Source organism: Elephas maximus, chromosome 14 (genome assembly GCF_024166365.1).
Source record: "Elephas maximus indicus isolate mEleMax1 chromosome 14, mEleMax1 primary haplotype, whole genome shotgun sequence".
NCBI lineage: Eukaryota > Metazoa > Chordata > Mammalia > Proboscidea > Elephantidae > Elephas > Elephas maximus.
Window position 1 is genome coordinate 96358103 of NC_064832.1, and position 19616 is coordinate 96377718.

Consider the following 19616-nt stretch of genomic DNA (forward strand, 5'->3'; position numbering starts at 1 on the left):
ATAATGTTGCTTTTTGGTCCAGTTGTGAGAATTTTTGATTTATGTTGAAGTGTAAGCCCTACTGAAGGCTATAGTCTTTGATCTTCATCAGTAAAGCTTCAAGTCCTCTTGGATTTTAGCAAGCAAGGTTGTGTCATCTGCATGTTGCAGATTGTTAATGAATCTCCTTCCAATCTTGATGCTGAGTTCTTCTTCATATAGTCCAGCTTCTCATATTACTTGCTCAGCATACATATTAAATAAGTATGGTGAAAGGATACAACCCTGATGCATACCTTTCCTGACGTTAAACCATGCAGCATCCCATTGTTCTGTTCAAACAACTTCTCATGAGGAGCCTATATGTATACCAAGAGGCAGCTGTTTGTATATAAATTTAAAAAACAAAACACCAAACCTGTTGCTGTTTAGTCGATTCCAACTCATAACGTCTCTGTAGTACAGACTAAAACTGCCCCACAGGGTTTTCAAGGCTGTGATCCTTACGGAAGCAGACTGCCACAGCTTTCTTCTGGACAAGGGCTGGTGGCTTTGAACCTCTGATCCTTTATTGGCAGCCAGCTGCTCAATGACTGTGCCACCAGGGCTTCTGAAATACCTAAAAGGGTTTACCAATACTATCCATTGGAATTGATTAGTCCTCAATGAGACTTTATTTCTGTTGCATTGTAAAACTGGTGTTTCCATTTATGTTCTCCTTATCCTAAGTAAGCTGTACATATTTAATTGCAAACTATGAATATTTATAAAACCAGGTAACTGATTTATTTTACAGAATATCTCAGGAGATATTATTATTTTTTTAATGCTAAAGCACTTCATGGAACAAATGAAAATATATATTGAAAAAATTATTTGAAGAAAAGCTGTATTTGATTATAAGGGCATTTGGCGCACACACATTAATAGGTATTTGTGGAATGAAAGACTGGGTGAATGAATATCTACTCCTAAGTTTAACAAAACAATAAGGGAAGGTTGATAACACTTATTGACCATCCACTATGTACCAGACACTCCTTTTAGTCATTCTTCATTGCCTCAGAGAGACAAGTATTAATATCTGAAAGTTTGAGAGCCTGGGGAACACCTTGTCTTCTCCACGTTTTGGGGAATGTTCTTTTTCCAGCAGGGGAAGGCAGTGTTAAGAGCATGCTAACCGCCCTGACGACACTGCAGAGGGCCCTGACCTCCCATTGCGACAACATAGCAGATATGCTACAAAATCCCGTGTGTCCTGGGATGGGCCCCAACCCAACCTCCTTCCCACAAAAGCTTTCAACTAAGCTGTGAGGAATATCTTCATTTTCAAAGAGAAACTTGTTAACCTGTAGCCACTGAGTCAATCCATCTTGTTGAGGGTCTTCCTCTTCTTTGCTGACGCTCTACTTTTCCAAGCATGATGTCTTTCTCCAGGGACTGGTCCCTCCTGATAACATGTCCAAAGTACATGAGACGAAGCCTCACCATCCTGGCTTCACAGAGCATTCTGGCTGCACTTGTTGAAATGCAGATTCTGATTCAGTACGACTGGGCTGGAGTCTGGAATTCTGCATTTCTAACCTTTGCACAGACACTGTTAGTGTGACTGAATTCCAGACTGTAATTTGAGAAGCAGGGTTCTAGAAGGTGTTGCCCAATACAGTGGCCACCAGCCATTTGTGGCTATGGAGCCCTTGAAGTGTAGCCAGTCTATGCTGAGATGCACTGCAAGTGTAAAATACACACCCAACATTGCCTCCATATGCCTCAGTGCTTGGCCCAATGCATCTGAAATAGAAGGCCCTAGACTAAGGAATTGAGGCACCCCAGCCAGCCTCAATCAGCTGCCTGCTTGTCCCCTGTGCCCAGGGAATTCTGAATGACTGTAACACAGACCTAATCAAAATGTAATTAGGAAGGCAAACTCTGCAAAAAACCCATCATCTAGTGCGTTCAGAAAGAGATCTGGGGATTATCTGCACCACTGGCTTCCTCCTTTAGGGTAATTGAAAAGTGATTGAAAAAGAGTCGTTTAAAGCTAGAGACGGTGGCTCCTCTTTCACAGCTGAAATGAGGTTCCACAGAAAGCCCCTGGCTGGAAGAAAGGGCAGCTCGCAAGGACTACGTTATGCCGCTTCCAAACCAGACTTAGCAGCGAAAGCCCCTGGCTGGAAGAAAGGGCAGCTCGCAAGGACTACGTTATGCCACTTCCAAACCAGACTTAGCAGCATTTACTCCTATCTTAAAGAGCCCTGGTGGCGCAGTGGTTAAGCACTCAGCCGCTAACTGAAAGGTTGGCAGTTGGAACCCACCAGCAGCTCCACGGGAGAAAGACCTGGTGATCTGCTCTTGTAAAGATTACAGCCTAGGAAGCCCTAAGGGGCAGTTCTACTCTGTCACATGGGGTCACTATCAGCTGGAATCGACTTGAGGGCAGTGGGTCCAGGTTACTCTTTTCCTCAATCTGAGGTTTAAGTGTACCCCAGGCACATCATTCATTATTCATTCAGTCAGTCAGTCACTCACTCACTCAGTCACCGAACCCTTCTCTGAACTCACAGATTTACTCTTTCAATAAGCAATTGATCAGGCGCTTACAAAGCCAGGCTCTGGGGAGCCCAGGATTCATAAGACAGCCCAATACTAGAGACAGACATGTATAAATTTCTAAATCAAAGGGAATTTCAGACTGCCCTCTTTCCCGACTAATATCTGAACTAAACTCTGTGGTTAGTTTTCCTTCCTTGGCCAATCATCCATACATCTGTATCATCATGAGAACACCTGGAAGGGGTATTGAACAGCCCTGGTGGCACAACAGTTAAGTACTCAGCTGCTAATTGAAAGGTTGGTGTTAGAACTCACCCAGTGACTCTGTGGAAGAAAGGCCTGGCAATCTGCTCCCCTAAAGATTACAGCCTAGAAAACATTATAGGGCAGTTCCACTCTGTCACATGGGGTCGCTATGAGTTGAAATTGACAAGAACAACAACTACAGAGTCACTTCTTAAACTTCCTATTAACAAAAACTCTGTTCAGATTTTACCTTATTTATACTTTAAAAAAACAAAACATAAAATATTCCTTTGAGAACTTATTTTCAATTTAAAAAATGTTTATTTTCATGTGTATGCATAAATTGGAGTCCCTGGGTGATACAAATGGTTATTGTGCTTAGTTGTTATCCAAAGGTTGGTGGTTCAAGTCCACCCAGAGGTGCCTCGGAAGAAAGGCCTGGCAAACTACTTCCAAAAAATCAGCCATTGAAAACCCTATGGAAGACAGCTCTACTGTAACACACATGGGATCACCATGAGTAAGATTGACTCTATGGCAACAGTTTTTTGTTTTTTTTTTAAATGTACACATCAGTGGATCTTGATGGGATCATACCAAAAACAAACAAACAAAAAACCCCAAACCTGTTGCTGTCGAGTTGATCCTGACTCATAGCGACGCCGAAGGACAGAGTAGAACTGCTCCATAGGGGTTCCAAGGAGCGGCTGGTGGATTCAAACTGCTGACCTTCTGGTTAACAGCCGAGCTCTTAACCACCACGCCATCAGGGCTGCTGATGAGATCATGTGGCCCTGTTTTCCTGCAGCTGTGTGCTGTCAAGTCGATTCGGACTCTTGATGACCCCACGTGACGGAGCAGAACCACCCCGTCGATGACCCCGCGTGACAGAGCAGAACCACCCCGTCGATGACCCCGCGTGACAGAGCAGAACCACCCCATAGGGTTTTCTAAGCTGTGATCTGTACAGAAGCAGATCGCCAGGTCTTTCTCCCTCGGAACCACCGGGTGGGTTCGAACCTTTCAGTTACCTGCTCAGCGCTTAACCGTTGTGCTACCGGTGCTCCTCATACGCCCCCTACTACAATATAAGTTCCTGCGGGGCAGGGACCTTGTCTTTTTCAGCACTGTAGCCCCCACAGTGTGCTCAGTAACGTTTTCTAAATTGAATCGACCTTAAGGACAACATAACCCAGGCATGACAGAACAGGCGTTTCCACCCTAAGTCTCGTACCATCGCTGTCGGCAGAACAAATGTAACGTTCCTTCCTTCCGGAGAAAGAAAAAAATCCATCTGCTATTCCAGTGTAATCATAGCGTCTGAGAAGAACGGCTCCGTTCATTACTCAGGAGCCACGCGTGGCTGCGTGGATGACGACCCTGCGTCCCGGCTCTGCACGGAACAGCCATTAATCCCGCAATGACATTTGAACGGGATGAAATTAATTTCTTGCCCTGAGATATATGCAGACAAAGAAAAAAAAAAGAAGAAATATTGAAATCTATTATTTGGACAGCTTTATGCTCTGACCTACTTAGGAAAACTTGTGTTCATTCGTTAGTTAAGGTCCTTTCAGTCTGCATTTTGTAGTCGTTATGTATTTTATATTCATGGGATGCATTCCCTATTAAGCCTTGTATGTGCATGGCACTAATATTAGTAATGAAAAACCTCTCAGTTGCCTGCTTTTCAGCAGCATTGCTTTGAATTCCAGGAAGCCAAAAATTGGCATTAATTTGTCATTTATGCTGAAAGGTTTTTTTTTTTTTCAAAAGCCTAAGCAGAATTAGTTAAGTTTACTTTAGTTAAAAAGCAACAAAGCCAACCAAAATCCATTATATGGGGAAAAGACAGTCTTTTTAACAAATGGTGCTGGCAAAACTGGACATCTATCTGTAAAAAAATGAAACAGGACCCATACCTCATACCATACACAAAAACTAACTCAAAATAGATCAATGACCTAAATATAAAATCTAAAATGATAAAGATCGTGGAAGAAAAAATAGGGACAAAGCTAGGGGCCCTAATACATGGCACAAATAGAATACAAACCGTAACTAAAAATTCACAAACTCCAGAGGAGAAGCTAGGTAACTGGGAGCTCCTAAAAATAAATAGCTAATGCTTACTAATCAAGACTTCACTAAAAATATAACAACTAAAAAGAGAGCCTACGGACTGGGACAAAAATTCTTGGCTATGACATATCCAGCAAGGGTCTAATCTCTAAAATCTACAAAATAATTCAACACCTCAACAATAAAAATGTAAATAATCCAATTAAAAAATGGGCGAAGGATATGAACATTTCTCCACAGAAGACTCTCAGGCAGCTGACAGACACGTGAGGAAGTGTTCGAGGTCATTAGCCATTAGAGAAATGCAAACCAAAACTACAATGAGATACTATCTCACCCTGATGTTACTGACATGAATAATAAAAAAAAAAAGAAAACAGCAAATGTTGGAGAGGTTGTGGGGAGATTGGAACTCTTATGTACTGCTGGTGGGAATATAAAATGGTACAAACACTATGGAAAACAATAAGGCACTTCCTTAAAAAGCTGAAAATGGACATATCATACAGCCCAGCAATCCCACTCCTGGGAATATATCCTAGAGAAATAAGAGCCGCCATAGGAATAGACATATACACACCTATGTTCATTGCAGCATTACTCATAATAGCAAAAAGATGGAAACAACTTAAGCTCCATCTACAGCTAAATGGATAAATAAATTATGGTACACACACACAATGGCACACTACACAACAGTGAAGAACAAGGATGTATCTGTGAAACATCTAACATGGATGAGTCTGGAGCGCATTATGAGAATGAAATAAGTCAATTACAAAAGGACAAATATTGCACGAGACCACTATTATGAAAAACTCAAGGAAGGGTTTACACACAGAAAAAAACAGTCTTGATGGTTCAAGGGAGGGTACAGATACAACAACACAGATGGGGAGAGGAAATCACTAGATAGTAGACAAGTGTTAACATTGGCGAAGGGAAAGACAACACACAATACAGGCAAAGTGAGCACAATGAGACCAAGGCAAAGTCATAGAAGCTTCCTAGACACACCTAAACACCTTTGAGGGACAGATTTATTGGGGCTGAGGGCTGGGGACCATGGTCTTGGGAGAGAGCGAAGTCACTTGGCATAACATAGTTTGTAAAGAAAATGTCTTACATCCTACTTTGGTGAGTAGCGTTTGGGGTCTTAAAAGCCTTGAGTGCCCATCTAAAATACATCTATTGGTCCCACCCAGTCTGGAGCAAAGGAGTATGAAGAAAGCCAAAGACACAAGGAAAATATTAGTCCGGAGGACTAATGGACCACATGAAACACAGTGTCCACCAGCCTCAGCCCAGAACTAGATGGCGGCCAGCTACCACCACCGACTGCTCTGACAGGAATCACAGTAGAGGATCCCGGGCACAGTGAGAGAAAAATGTAGAACAAAATTCAAATTTCACACACACACAAAAAAGACCAGACTTACTGGTCTGACGGAGACTGGAGAGACCCTTGAGACTACGGCTCCCACACACCCTGCTAACTCACAACTTAAGCCCCTCCAGAACTTCACCTTTCAGCCAAAGACTAGGCAGGCCTATAAAACAAACAACAACGCTGGTGAGGAACGTGCTTCTGAGTTCAATCAGGTATACGAGAACAAATGGGCAACACCTGCCCAAAAGCAGTCTCTTCTGACATCCATTTTCGTCTTTTCTTTTTTTGTGTGCACAATTTTTTAAGTGTACAATTCACTGACATGAATGTAATTAGTGTCACTGAATTGTACACTTAAAATGGCAAATTTTTGTTATATATATTTTATCAAAATAAAAGTTAAAATTACATATATTTTAAAAAATCAAAGGTAATGAATAAAGCATACAATTCAAGATGTTAGATAAAGAAAAATAGAACCAATCGAAGGAAAACAAAAAGAACAAAATCGTGAAAATAAGAGCAGAAATTAATAATGGTAACAAGCTAACATTTATTCAGAGCTTACAGTATTCCAGGCACTATTCTAAGTACTTTAAGCATATCGTTGTTTGGTGCTATTGAGTCAATTCCAACTCATAGCGATCCCATGTGACAGAGTCGAACGGCCCCATGGGTTTCCTAGGCTGTCATCTTTAAGGTAGCAGATCGCCAGGTCTTTCTCCTGTGAAGCCACTGTGTGGGTTCAAACCATCAGCCTTTCAGTTAGCAGCTGAGCACTTAACCACTGAGCGGCCAGTGCTCTTTTTAAGTGTATCGGTTCATTTAATTCTTAAGATGACCCTGTATGTAGGCATTATTATTCCATAATTCATATTATGGAAGTAGAAAAGTTGGGGTCGAACACACCCATCTGGCTCCAGACTCTTCTCTCCCGACAACTACATCAGAGAAGTCTCATTAAAAAGAAAATTAAAAAGGCAATAGACAAAAACACATCCAAAGCTGTCTCTTTAAAAAGACTACTGAAATAGATGAAGCTGTGCCAAGATGTATCCAGGAAAATAGAGAGAAAGTAAATACAAGAAACGTTAGGTTTTTTAAAAGTAACATAACTAAAAAAACAATGTAGTTGTTGAGTGTCGTTGAGTCAATTCCGTCTCATAGCGACTCCATGTGACAGAGTAGAACTGCCCCACAGGTTTCGTAGGTTGTCATCTTTATGGAAGCAGATCACCATGTCTTTCTCCCATGTAGCAGTTGGGTGGGTTGAAACCACTAATCTTTCAGATAATAGACGAGCACTTAACTGTTGCACCACCACGACTCCTTTACATATACAATATACAATAGCAATGTTTAAAAGTAATATGAGAGTGTTGTGAGCGACATTATGAGGTAATTGATTTAAGACCTTTGATGGTTTGCTAAGAGCAGTGCAACTCAGTGTGGTCAGCAGACTGATGCCTGTCTGCACATGTCAAGTTACCAGTCTAGAGTCAAGTGAGAAATTGAGAGTAAGTGCTCTGAACCTTTTAGAGCAATTTTTACATTGCTACAGTGTGAAAGCACTTGATTTTGCATTTTACAAAAATATTGGTCTGCAACGGATTGAGAAACTCTTCCTTAGAAAACTATCACTTAACAAAAATGACTCAAGAAATGAGTGGAAACTTTGGTGAAGGGTAAAACAGTACACAATACTGGGGAAGCCAGTACAACCTGTACAAGGTAAGGTCTTGGAAGCTCCATAGACACATCCAACCTCCCTGAGGGACCGAATTGCTAGGCTGAGGGCTGTGGGGATCATAGTCTAGGGGAACATCTAGCTCAATTGGCATAACGTAGTTTATAAAGAAAATGTTCTACATTCTACTTTGGCGAGTAGCGTCTGGGGTCTTAAAAGCCTGTAAGCAGCCATCTAAGATACTCCACTGGTCTCACCCCTTCGGGAGCAAGGGAGAATGAAGAAAACTAAAGATACAAGGGAAAGATTAGTCCCAAGGACTAATGGACCACAACTACCATGGCCTCCACCAGACTGAGTCCAGTACAACTAGATGGTGCCTGGCTACCATCACTGACTGCTCTGACAGGGATCACAATTGAGGGCCCTAGACAGAACTGGAGAAAAATGTAGAACAAAATTCTAACTCACAAGACCAGACTTACTGTACTGACAAAGACTGGAGAAACTCCAAGAGCATGGCCCCCAGATGCTGTTTTAGCTCAGTAACAAATTCACTCCGGAGGTTCACCCTTCAGCCAAAGATTAGACAGGCCCATAAAACAAGACAAGACTAAAGGGGCACACCAGCCTAGGGACCAGGACTAGACGGCAGGAAGGGACAGAAAAGCCAGTAATAGGGAACCCAAGGTAGGGAAGGGAGAGTGTTGACACGTCGTGGGGTTGTTAACCAATGTCATAAAACAGTATGTGTACTGTCTAATGAGAAGCCAGTTTGTTCTGTAAACCTTCATCTAAAGTACAATAAAAACAAAAAAAAGACTCAAGAAGAAATAGAAAACCTAAGCAGACCTATAGCCATTTGAGACATTGAATCATTGATCAAAATCCACCCCCACCCCCCCCCAAAAAAGCCTTCCATTCTCAAATGGTTTATAAGCAAGGTTTTTCAAATCTCCACTGAGTGGATCATATGTATTTTATATAAACCTTCCAGAGATCAGAACAACAAGAGAAGTATTCCAACATATTTTATGATGACAGTAAAATCTTGATACCTATACTAGATAAGGACCGTATAAGAAAAGAAAATTACAGGCCAATCTAACTCATGACCATATAAACAAAAATTCCCAATAGAATATTAGTCAATCAAGTCTTGTGCAGCAAATTATGACCAGGTATTAAATTTGGAAATTCTATTAATATGTCAGCACTTAACGGACTAAAGGCTGAAATATCAGTCACTTCAATAGGATGCAGAAAAGCAAGTACAGAAAAACAACAAAAAATCCTTTCTGAAGAGAAAAAACTTAGCCCACTAGAAATAGAAGGGAAATTCTTAAAAGGCATAATCAAAAATAAAATAGAAGAGTGCTGAATTTAACTATGGAAAACAACAACAAAAAACAAACCTGTTTCCATCAAGTCAGTTCCAACTCGTTGCAGCCCTGTAGGACAAAGTAGAACAGCCCCAGTAAGCAGCCAGTAGATTAGACTTGCCGATCTTTTGGTTAGCAGCTGAGCTCTTAACCACTCTGCCACCAGGGCTCCAAGTTCAACTACATTAAGGAATCAGTTTTAACTACATTAAAAATTAAAAAACACCATAGCAAAGTGGAAAGGAAAGTCATAGATTGGAAAAATCTATGGAAATTGCATATAAATCTCAAATTTATGAAAAACCTCTACAGTAACATGGTAGAAACATGAACAAAATATATAAACAGGGAATTTAAAAAGTAAGAAGCCCAAATGGACAACAAACATGAAAATATGCTCAACTTCACAACTTAGCAGGGAATTGAAGAGTTAAAAAATGAGGAACCATTTGAAATTACCGAATTGGCAAAAAGAATCAATCTGGTGACACCAGGTTTTGGTGAGAATGGTAGACGTTGCTGGTGGGCTTGTAAATTAGCGATGCCTTCTTAGAGAGTGGTTTTCCAATATTTGGTAAAGTTGGAACCGAAATGTGGCCTACCTCAGTAAACACCAGATACACACGGATAAAAGTACAGACACATTCACCACACCTTTGTGATAACAAAAAAGTGGGGAAATGTGTGCTCCTCAATGGGAACTGGAGTTAAAAGAATTGTTTTTATTTAATGGAATATTATGGAAACTTAAAGCTAGATTATAACCTAGGAAACCCTATGGGGCAGTTCTACTCTGTCATACAGGGTTGCTATGAGCGGGAATTGACTCTACTGGCACACAACAACATCAACAACAAAGCTAGATTTACCGACATTCACAGCGACTAATTTAAAAACATCAAGCTGAGTGCAAAAAGCAAACTGCAAAGAGATATTTAATGTATACCAGTTATGGAAAATTTTTTTAAAAGATACAGAATGATTTTATAGATGCATAGTACACAGTATGTATATTTTACACTATATATACACACATGGAAACCCTGGTGGCATAGTGGTTAAGTGCTGCAGTTGCTAACCAAAAGGCAGCAGTTCAAATCTACCGGGCACTCCTTGGAAACTCTCTGGGGCAGTTCTACTCTGTCCTATAGGGTCACTATGAGTTAGAATTGACTCTATGGCAATGGGTCTGGTTTCTTGGTTTTATATACACACATATATAATGCTTACGAATAAGAACATGCATGGTAAAAACAAGGAGTACACGGAAATGGTGTGTGTGCAGATTAAGGTAGGACTTTTACTGTAACTTCAATTTTTATTTCTTTTAAAAAACAAACAAGATGAGGCGGGGCCAAGATGGCGGACTAGGTGGACGCTACCGCGGATCCCTCTTGCAACAAAGACTCGGAAAAACAAGTGAATCGATCACATACATAACAATCTACGAACTCTGAAAAACAAACACAGATTTAGAGACGGAGAATGAACAAATACGGGGAGACAGCGGTTGTTTTCAGAGCCAGGAGCCAGCGTACCAGGCAGGTGACCTTCGGAGCCCGATTGGGGGCACAGACCAGGGGGGCAGACGGCACAGACAAGGGGCCCAGGCCTAGCCCCCGAACTCATCCTGGGAGGGAGCCCAGCCGGTTGGCATGGGCAGCGTGGCGGCGCAACCGCTGGGAGAAGTCCCCGGGAGGCAGTGACTGGTCTTGGAGCGGGGAGAGCAGCGTCCCAGCCGGGGAGCCGTCCTGCTGGGATTTGGGCGGGAAGCGGGCGTGGCACGAGCACGGGGACCAGCTACATTCCCCTGAATTGACCCCGGGGGGGGGGCCCAGCCGTTCATGTGGGCGGCGCCCACCCAGTTCACGCGAGCGGCGCGGCGCACCGGAGGGAGAAGTCCCCGGGAGGCAGTGGCTGGTCTTAGAGCGGGGACAGCAGCATCCCAGCCGGGGAGCCGTCCCGCTGGGATTTTGGCGGGCGTGGGCGGGGCGTGAGCACGGGGATCAGCTACATTCCCCTGAATTGACCCTGGGGCGGTCCCAAACGGTTCGCGCGGGCCCAGCCGGTTCGCGCGGGTGGCGTGGCGGAGCAGCCGGTGGAAGAAGTCCCCGGGAGGCAGTGGCTGGTCCTGGAGCAGGGAGAGCGGCGTCCCAGCCAGGACGCACAGTCGCGACTCAGGCGCGGGGAGCTGCTCCGCTCTCCTGAGCTGACCCCGGGGCGGGGGGAGCCCACCCGGTTCGCGGGAGTGGCGCGCGACGTGGCTGGCGGGACGGGGAGTCCCCGGGAGGCAGCAACTGATTTTGGAGTCGGGAGTGCACCGTCCCGGTAGGGGAGCCATAACCTTGGGGGTGGGGCTGACAGCGGAGGATCTGACTGTGACGCCAGTGGGCCAGACCCCCCGGGGGGCAATCTCCACACAGCCAGTACATATAGGCGATGCGCCCCATGGAAATCTCAGATATAAGAGTCATCCCAAGTAAGACAAACAACTCTGGCTATATTCTGAGGTGCTACACTCCTAGATCTCTGATCCCTCCCCCACCCTCCCCAGGCAGCTCCATTAACATCCGAATAGCCTGAGCCAGAGGGAGAACTCTGATAGGGATCTGACTGCATTTTTTTTTAGCGGATTTTCTGGAAAAACTAGTTTCCCAGTGATGGCTCGGAGACAGCAGTCCATATCAAACCACATAAAGAAGCAGACCATGACAGCTTCTCCAACCCCCGAAACAAAAGAATCAAAATCTTTCCCAAATGAAGATACAATCCTGGAATTATCAGATACAGAATATAAAAAACTAATTTACAGAATGCTTAAAGACATCACAAATGAAATTAGGCTAACTGCAGAAAAAGCCAAGGAACACACCGATAAAACTGTTGAAGAACTCGAACAGATTATTCAAGAACATAGTGGAAAAATTAATAAGTTGCAAGAATCCATAGAGAGAGAGCATGTAGAAATCCAAAAGATTAACAATAAAATTACAGAATTAGACAACGCACTAGGAAGTAAGAGGAGCAGACTCGAGCAATTAGAATGTAGACTGGGACATCTGGAGGACCAGGGAATTAACACCAACATAGCTGAAAAAAAATCAGATAAAAGAATTAAAAAAAAATGAAGAAACCCTAAGAATCATGTGGGACTCTATCAAGAAGGATAACTTGCGAGTGATTGGAGTCCTAGAACAGGGAGGGGGGACAGGAAACACAGAGAAAATAGTTGAAGAACTCCTGACACAAAACTTCCCTGACATCATGAAAGACGAAAGGATAACTATCCAAGATGCTCATCGAGCCCCATTTAAGATTGATCCAAAAAGAAAAACACCAAGACATATTATCATCAAACTTGCCATAACCAAAGATAAACAGAAAATTTTAAAAGCAGCCAGGGAGAAAAGAAAGGTTTCCTTCAAGGGAGAATCAATAAGAATAAGTTCAGACTACTGCAGGCAAGAAGGGAATGGGACGACGTATACAGAGCACTGAAGGAGAAAAACTGCCAACCAAGGATCCTATATCCAGCAAAACTCTCTCTGAAATATGAAGGTGAAATTAAGATATTTACAGATAAACACAAGTTTAGAGAATTTGCAAAAACCAAACCAAGGCTACAAGAAATGCTAAAGGAGATTGTTTGCTCAGATGACCAATAATATCAGGTACCAGCACAATACAAGGTCACAAAACAGAAAGTCCTGATATCAACTCAAACAGGGAAAGCACAAAAACAAACAAATTAAGATTAATTCTAAAAAATAAATAAATAAAATAATACACATAACAGGGAATCATGGAAATCAATAGGTAAAAGATCACAATAATCAAAAAGAGGGACTAAATATAGGAGGCATCGAACTGCCAGATGGAAAGTGATACAAGGCGATATAGAATGATACAAGTTAGGTTTTTACTTAGAAAAATAGGGGTAAATAATAAGGTAACCACAAAAAGGAATATCAACTCCATAACTCAAGAAAAAAGCCAAGAAAAACGTAACGACTCAACTAACATAAAGTTAAACATTATGAAAATGAGGATCTCACAATCTACTAAGAAAAACGTCTCAGCACAAAAAAGTATGTGGAAAAATGAAATGGCCAACAACACACATGAAAAGGCATCAAAGTGACAGCACTAAAAACTTATTTATCTATAATTACGCTGAATGTAAATGGACTAAATGCACCAATAAAGAGACAGAGAGTCACAGACTGGATAAAGAAACACGATCCATCTATATGCTGCCTACAAGAGACACACCTTAGACTTAGAGACACAAACAAACTAGAACTCAAATGATGGAAAAAAATATATCAAGCAAACAATAAGCAAAAAAGAAGAGGAGTAGCAATATTAATTTCTGACAAAATAGACTTTAGACTTAAATCCACCACAAAGGATAAAGAAGGACACTATATAATGATAAAAGGGACAATTGATCAGGAAGACATAACCATGTTAAATATTTATGCACCCAATGACAGGGCTGCAAGATACATAAATCAAATTTTAACAGAATTGAAAAGTGAGATAGACACCTCCACATTTATAGCAGGAGACTTCAACACACCACTTTCAGAGAAGGACAGGACATCCAGTAAGAAGCTCAATAGAGACACGGAAGACCTACTTACAACAATCAACCAACTTGACCTCATTGACTTATGCAGAACTCTCCACCCAACTGCCGCAAAATATACTTTTTTTTCTAGCGCACATGGAACATTCTCTAGAATAAACCACATATTAGGTCATAAAACAAATCTTTGCAGAGTCCAAAACATCGAAATATTACAAAGCATCTTCTCAGACCACAAGGCAATGAAACTAGAAATCAATAACAGAAAAACTAGGGAAAAGAAATCAAATACTTGGAAAATGAACAATACCCTCCTGAAAAAAGACTGGGTTATAGAAGACATCAAGGAGGGAATAAGGAAATTCATAGAATGCAATGAGAATGAAAATACTTCCTATCAAAACCTCTGGGACACAGCAAAAGCAGTGCTCAGAGGCCAATTTATATCGATAAATGCACACATACAAAAAGAAGAAAGAGCCAAAATCAGAGAACTGTCCCTACAACTTGAACAAATAGAAAGTGAGCAACAAAAGAACCCATCGGGCACCAGAAGAAAACAAATAATAAAAATTAGAGCTGAACTAAATGAATTAGAGAACAGAAAAACAATTGAAAGAATTAACAAAGCCAAAAGCTGGTTCTTTGAAAAAATTAACAAAATTGATAAACCATTGGCTAGACTGACTAAAGAAATACAGGAAAGGAAACAAATAACCCAAATAAGAAACGAGAAGGGCCACATCACAACAGAACCAAATGAAATTAAAAGAATTATTTCAGATTACTACGAAAAATTGTACTCTAACAAATTTGAAAACCTAGAAGAAATGGATAAATTCTTGGAAAAACACTACCTACCTAAACTAACACATTCAGAAGTAGAACAACTAAATAGACCCATAACAAAAAAAGAGATTGAAACGGTAATCAAAAAACTCCCAACAAAAAAAAGTCCTGGCCCGGACGGCTTCACTGCAGAGTTCTACCAAACCTTCAGAGAAGACTTAACACCACTACTACTGAAGGTATTTCAAAGCATAGAAAAAGACGGACTACTACCCAGCTCATTCTATGAAGCTACCATCTCCCTGATACCAAAACCAGGTAAAGACATTACAAAAAAAGAAAATTATAGACCTATATCCCTCATGAACATTGATGCAAAAATCTTCAACAAAATTCTAGCCAATAGAATCCAACAACACATCAAAAAAATAATTCACCATGATCAAGTGGGATTTATACCAGGTATGCAAGGCTGGTTTAATCAGAAAAACCATTAATGTAATCCATCACATAAATAAAACAAAAGATAAAACCACATGATCTTATCAATAGATGCAGAAAAGGCATTTGACAAAGTTCAACACCGATTTATGATAAAAACTCTTACCAAAATAGGAATTGAAGGAAAATTCCTCAACATAATGAAGGGCATCTATGCAAAGCCAACAGCCAATATCACTCTAAATGGAGAGAACCTGAAAGCATTTCCCTTAAGAACGGGAACCAGACAAGGATGCCCTTTATCACCGCTCTTATTCAACATCGTACTTGAAGTCCTAGCCAGGGCAATTAGGCTAGACAAAGAAATAAAGGGTATCCGGATTGGCAAGGAGGAAGTAAAGCTATCACTATTTGCAGATGCCATGATCGTATACACGGAAAACCCTAAGGAATCCTCCAGAAAACTACTGAAACTAATAGAAGAGTTTGGCAGAGTCTCAGGTTATAAAATAAACATACAAAAATCACTTGGATTCCTCTACATCAACAAAAAGAACACCGAAGAGGAAATAACCAAATCAATACCATTCACAGTAGCCCCCAAGAAGATAAAATACTTAGGAATAAATCTTACCAAGGATATAAAAGACCTATACAAAGAAAACTACAAAGCTCTACTACAAGAAATTCAAAAGGACACACTTAAGTGGAAAAACATACCCTGCTCATGGATAGGAAGACTTAACATAGTAAAAATGTCTATTCTACCAAAAGCCATCTATACATATAACGCACTTCCGATCCAAATTCCAATGTCATATTTCAAGGGGATAGAGAAACAAATCACCAATTTCATATGGAAGGGAAAGAAGCCCCGGATAAGCAAAGCATTACTGAAAAAGAAGAAGAAAGTGGGAGGCCTCACTCTACCTGATTTCAGAACCTATTGTACAGCCACAGTAGTCAAAACAGCCTGGTACTGGTACAACAACAGGCACATAGACCAATGGAACAGAATTGAGAATCCAGATATAAATCCATCCATGTATGAGCAGCTGATATTTGACAAAGGACCAGTGTCAGTTAATTGGGGAAAAGAAAGTCTTTTTAACAAATGGTGCTGGCATAACTGGATATCCATTTGTAAAAAAATGAAACAGGACCCATACCTCATACCATGCACAAAAACTAACTCCAAGTGGATCAAAGACCTAAACATAAAGACTAAAACGATAAAGATCATGGAAGAAAAAATTGGGACAACCCTAGGAGCCCTAATACAGGGCATAAACAGAATACAAAACATTACCAAAAAGGATGAAGAGAAACCAGATAACTGGGAGCTCCTAAAAATCAAACACCTATGCTCATCTAAAGACTTCACCAAAAGAGTAAAAAGACCACCTACAGACTGGGAAAGAATTTTCAGCTATGACATCTCCGACCAGCGCCTGATCTCTAAAATCTACATGATTCTGTCAAAACTCAACCACAAAAAGACAAACAACCCAATCAAAAAGTGGGCAAAGGATATGAACACACATTTCACTAAAGAAGATATTCAGGCAGCCAACAGATACATGAGAAAATGCTCTCGATCATTAGCCATTAGAGAAATGCAAATTAAAACTACGATGAGATTCCATCTCACACCAACTAGACTGGCATTAATCCAAAAAACACAAAATAATAAATGTTGGAGAGACTGCGGAGAGATTGGAACTCTCATACACTGCTGGTGGGAATGTAAAATGGTACAACCACTTTGGAAATCCATCTGGCGTTATCTTAAACAGTTAGAAATAGAACTACCATACAACCCAGAAATCCCACTCCTCAGAATATACCCTAGAGATACAAGAGCCTTCACACAAACAGATATATGCACACCCATGTTTATTGCAGCTCTGTTTACAATAGCAAAAAGCTGGAAGCAACCAAGGTGTCCGTCAACGGATGAATGGGTAAATAAATTGTGGTATATTCACACAATGGAATACTACGCATCGATAAAGAACAGTGACGAATCTCTGAAACATTTCATAACATGGAGGAACCTGGAAGGCATTATGCTGAGCGAAATGAGTCAGAGGCAAAAGGACAAATATTGTATAAGACCACTATTATAAGATCTTGAGAAATAGAAAAAAACTGAGAAGAACACATACTTTTGTGGTTACGAAGGGGGGAGGGAGGGAGGGAGGGAGAGGGTTTTTTATTGATCAATCAGTAGATAAGAACTGCTTTAGGTGAAGGGAAAGACAACACTCAATACAAAGAAGGTCAGCCCAATTGGACCGGACTAAAAACGAAGAGGTTTCCGGGATAAAATGAATGCTTCAAAGGTCAGCGGAGCAGGGGCGGGGGTCTGGGGAACATGGTTTGAGGGGACTTCTAAGTCAATTGGCAAAATAAATCTATTATGAAAACATTCTGCATCCCACTTTGAAAAGTGGCTTCTGGGGTCCTAAATGCTAACAAGCGGCCATCTAAGATGCATCAATTGGTCTCAACCCACCTGGAGCAAAGGAAAATGAAGAACACCAAGGTCACACGACCATTAAGAACCCAAGAGACAGAAAGGGCCACATGAACCAGAGACCTACATCATCCTGAGACCAGAAGAACTAGTTGGTGCCTGGCCACAATCAATGACTGCCCTGTCAGGGAGCACAACTGAGAACTCCTGAGGGAGCTGGAGATCAGTGGGATGCAGGCCCCAAATTCTCATAAAAAGACCATACTTAATGGTCTGACTGCGACTAGAGGAATCCCGGCGGCAATGCTCCCCAGGCCTTCTGTTGGCACAGGACAGGAACCATCCCCGAAGACAACTCATCAGACATGAAAGGGACTGGTCAGCGGGGGGGAGAGAGATGCTGATGAAGAGTGAGCTAATTAAATCAGGTGGACACTGGAGAGTGTGTTGGCAACTCTTGACTGGAGGGGGGATGGGAAGACAGAGAGAGAGGGAAGATGGCAAAATTGTCACGAAAGGAGAGACTGAAAGGGCTGACTCAATAGGGGGAGAGCAAGTGGGAGAAGGGAGTAAGATGTATGTAAACTTACATGTGACAGACTGATTGGATTTGTAAATGTTCACTTGAAGCTTAATAAAAGTTAATTAAAAAAAAAAAAACAAGGTATGTCTCCAATAATCTAGTAACATCTTTAAAAAATGGTACATAAGTATCAAATTATTTGTGTACTTTTGATGGTTTCATCATTAAAGATGAAAAGGTCTAGTATTATTTACTCATCCACTAACCTATTCATTCATTTATTTTTATTGTGTTTTAGGCGAAAGTTTATAGTACAAATTAGTTTCTCATTCAAAAATGTATACACAAATTGTTTTGTGACATTGGTTGCAATCCCCACAATATGTTAGCACTCTCCCCCTTACCCCCACACCCTGTGTTCCCCGCGTCCATTTATACAGTTTTCCTGTCCCTTCCTGCCTTCTTGTCTTTGCTTTTGGCAGGTGTTGCCCATTAGGCTTCCTGTACTTGATTAAACTATGCAGCACGTTCCTCACATACGTTACTGTTTATTTCACAGGCTTATCTATTCTTTGGATGAAAGGTGGACTTTGGGAGTGGCTTCCGTTCTGAGTTAGCAGGGTATGTGGGGGCCACAGGCTTGGGCGTCCTTCCAGGCTCTGCCAGACCAGTAAGTCTGATGTTTTTTTGTGAATTGAATTTTGTTCTACATTTTTCTACTGCTCTGTCCAGTGGCCTCTATTGTGATCCATGTCAAAATGATAGGTGGTGGTAGCTGGGCACCATCTAGTTCTTCTGGGCTCAGGCTGGTGGAGGCTGTGGTTCATGTGGTCCTTTAGCCCTTTGGACTAATATTTTCCTTGTGTCTTTGGGTTTTTTCATTCTTTGCTCTGGATGGGATGGGACCAATAGGTGTACTTTAGATGGCTACTCAAAAGCTTTTAAGACCCCAGAAACTACTTACCAAAGTAGGATGTAGAACATTTTCTTTTTGAACTATGTTGTGCCAATTGACCTAGATGTCCCCAGAGACTATGGTTTTCAGCCCTCAGTCCCAGCAACTCAGTCCCTCTAGGAGTTTGGATGTGTCTAGGAAGCTTCTATGGCTTTGCCTTGGTTGTGTTGTGCTGACTTCCCCTATACTGTGTGTTCTCTTTTCCTTCACCAAAGTTGATACTTGTCTACTATCTAGTTAGTAATTTCCCCTTTCCATCCTTCCCCCTGTAACCATCAAAGACTGTTTTTCTTTTTTTTTTTTTTCTGTGTGTAAACCTTTTCTTGAGTTTTTCGTAATAGTGGTCTCATACAATACTTGTCCTTTTGTGATTGACTTATTCACTTAGCATAATGCCCTCCAGATTCATCCATGTTGTGAGATGTTTCACGGATTCATCACTGTTTTTTTTAATTATTTCTTATTTTAAAGAAAAAAGTCCAGGGAGGGAACGGTCATTCTTGCTTAGGCGCTTGCTTG

At 41.3% G+C, this 19616-nt stretch overlaps 1 long non-coding RNA gene across 1 annotated transcript in view; it reads right to left on the bottom strand.

The window, feature by feature from the left end:
* Nucleotides 1–871: 871 nt before the first annotated feature.
* Nucleotides 872–19616, bottom strand: part of LOC126058072 (uncharacterized) — an 80864-nt gene continuing 62119 nt past the window's right edge. The window contains exons 3-4 of the long non-coding RNA XR_007513080.1: nucleotides 9353–9388; nucleotides 872–4233 (exon numbers count right to left, since the gene is read on the bottom strand). This is a non-coding gene — a long non-coding RNA (uncharacterized LOC126058072). The remainder of the gene's footprint in view (nucleotides 4234–9352; nucleotides 9389–19616) is intronic.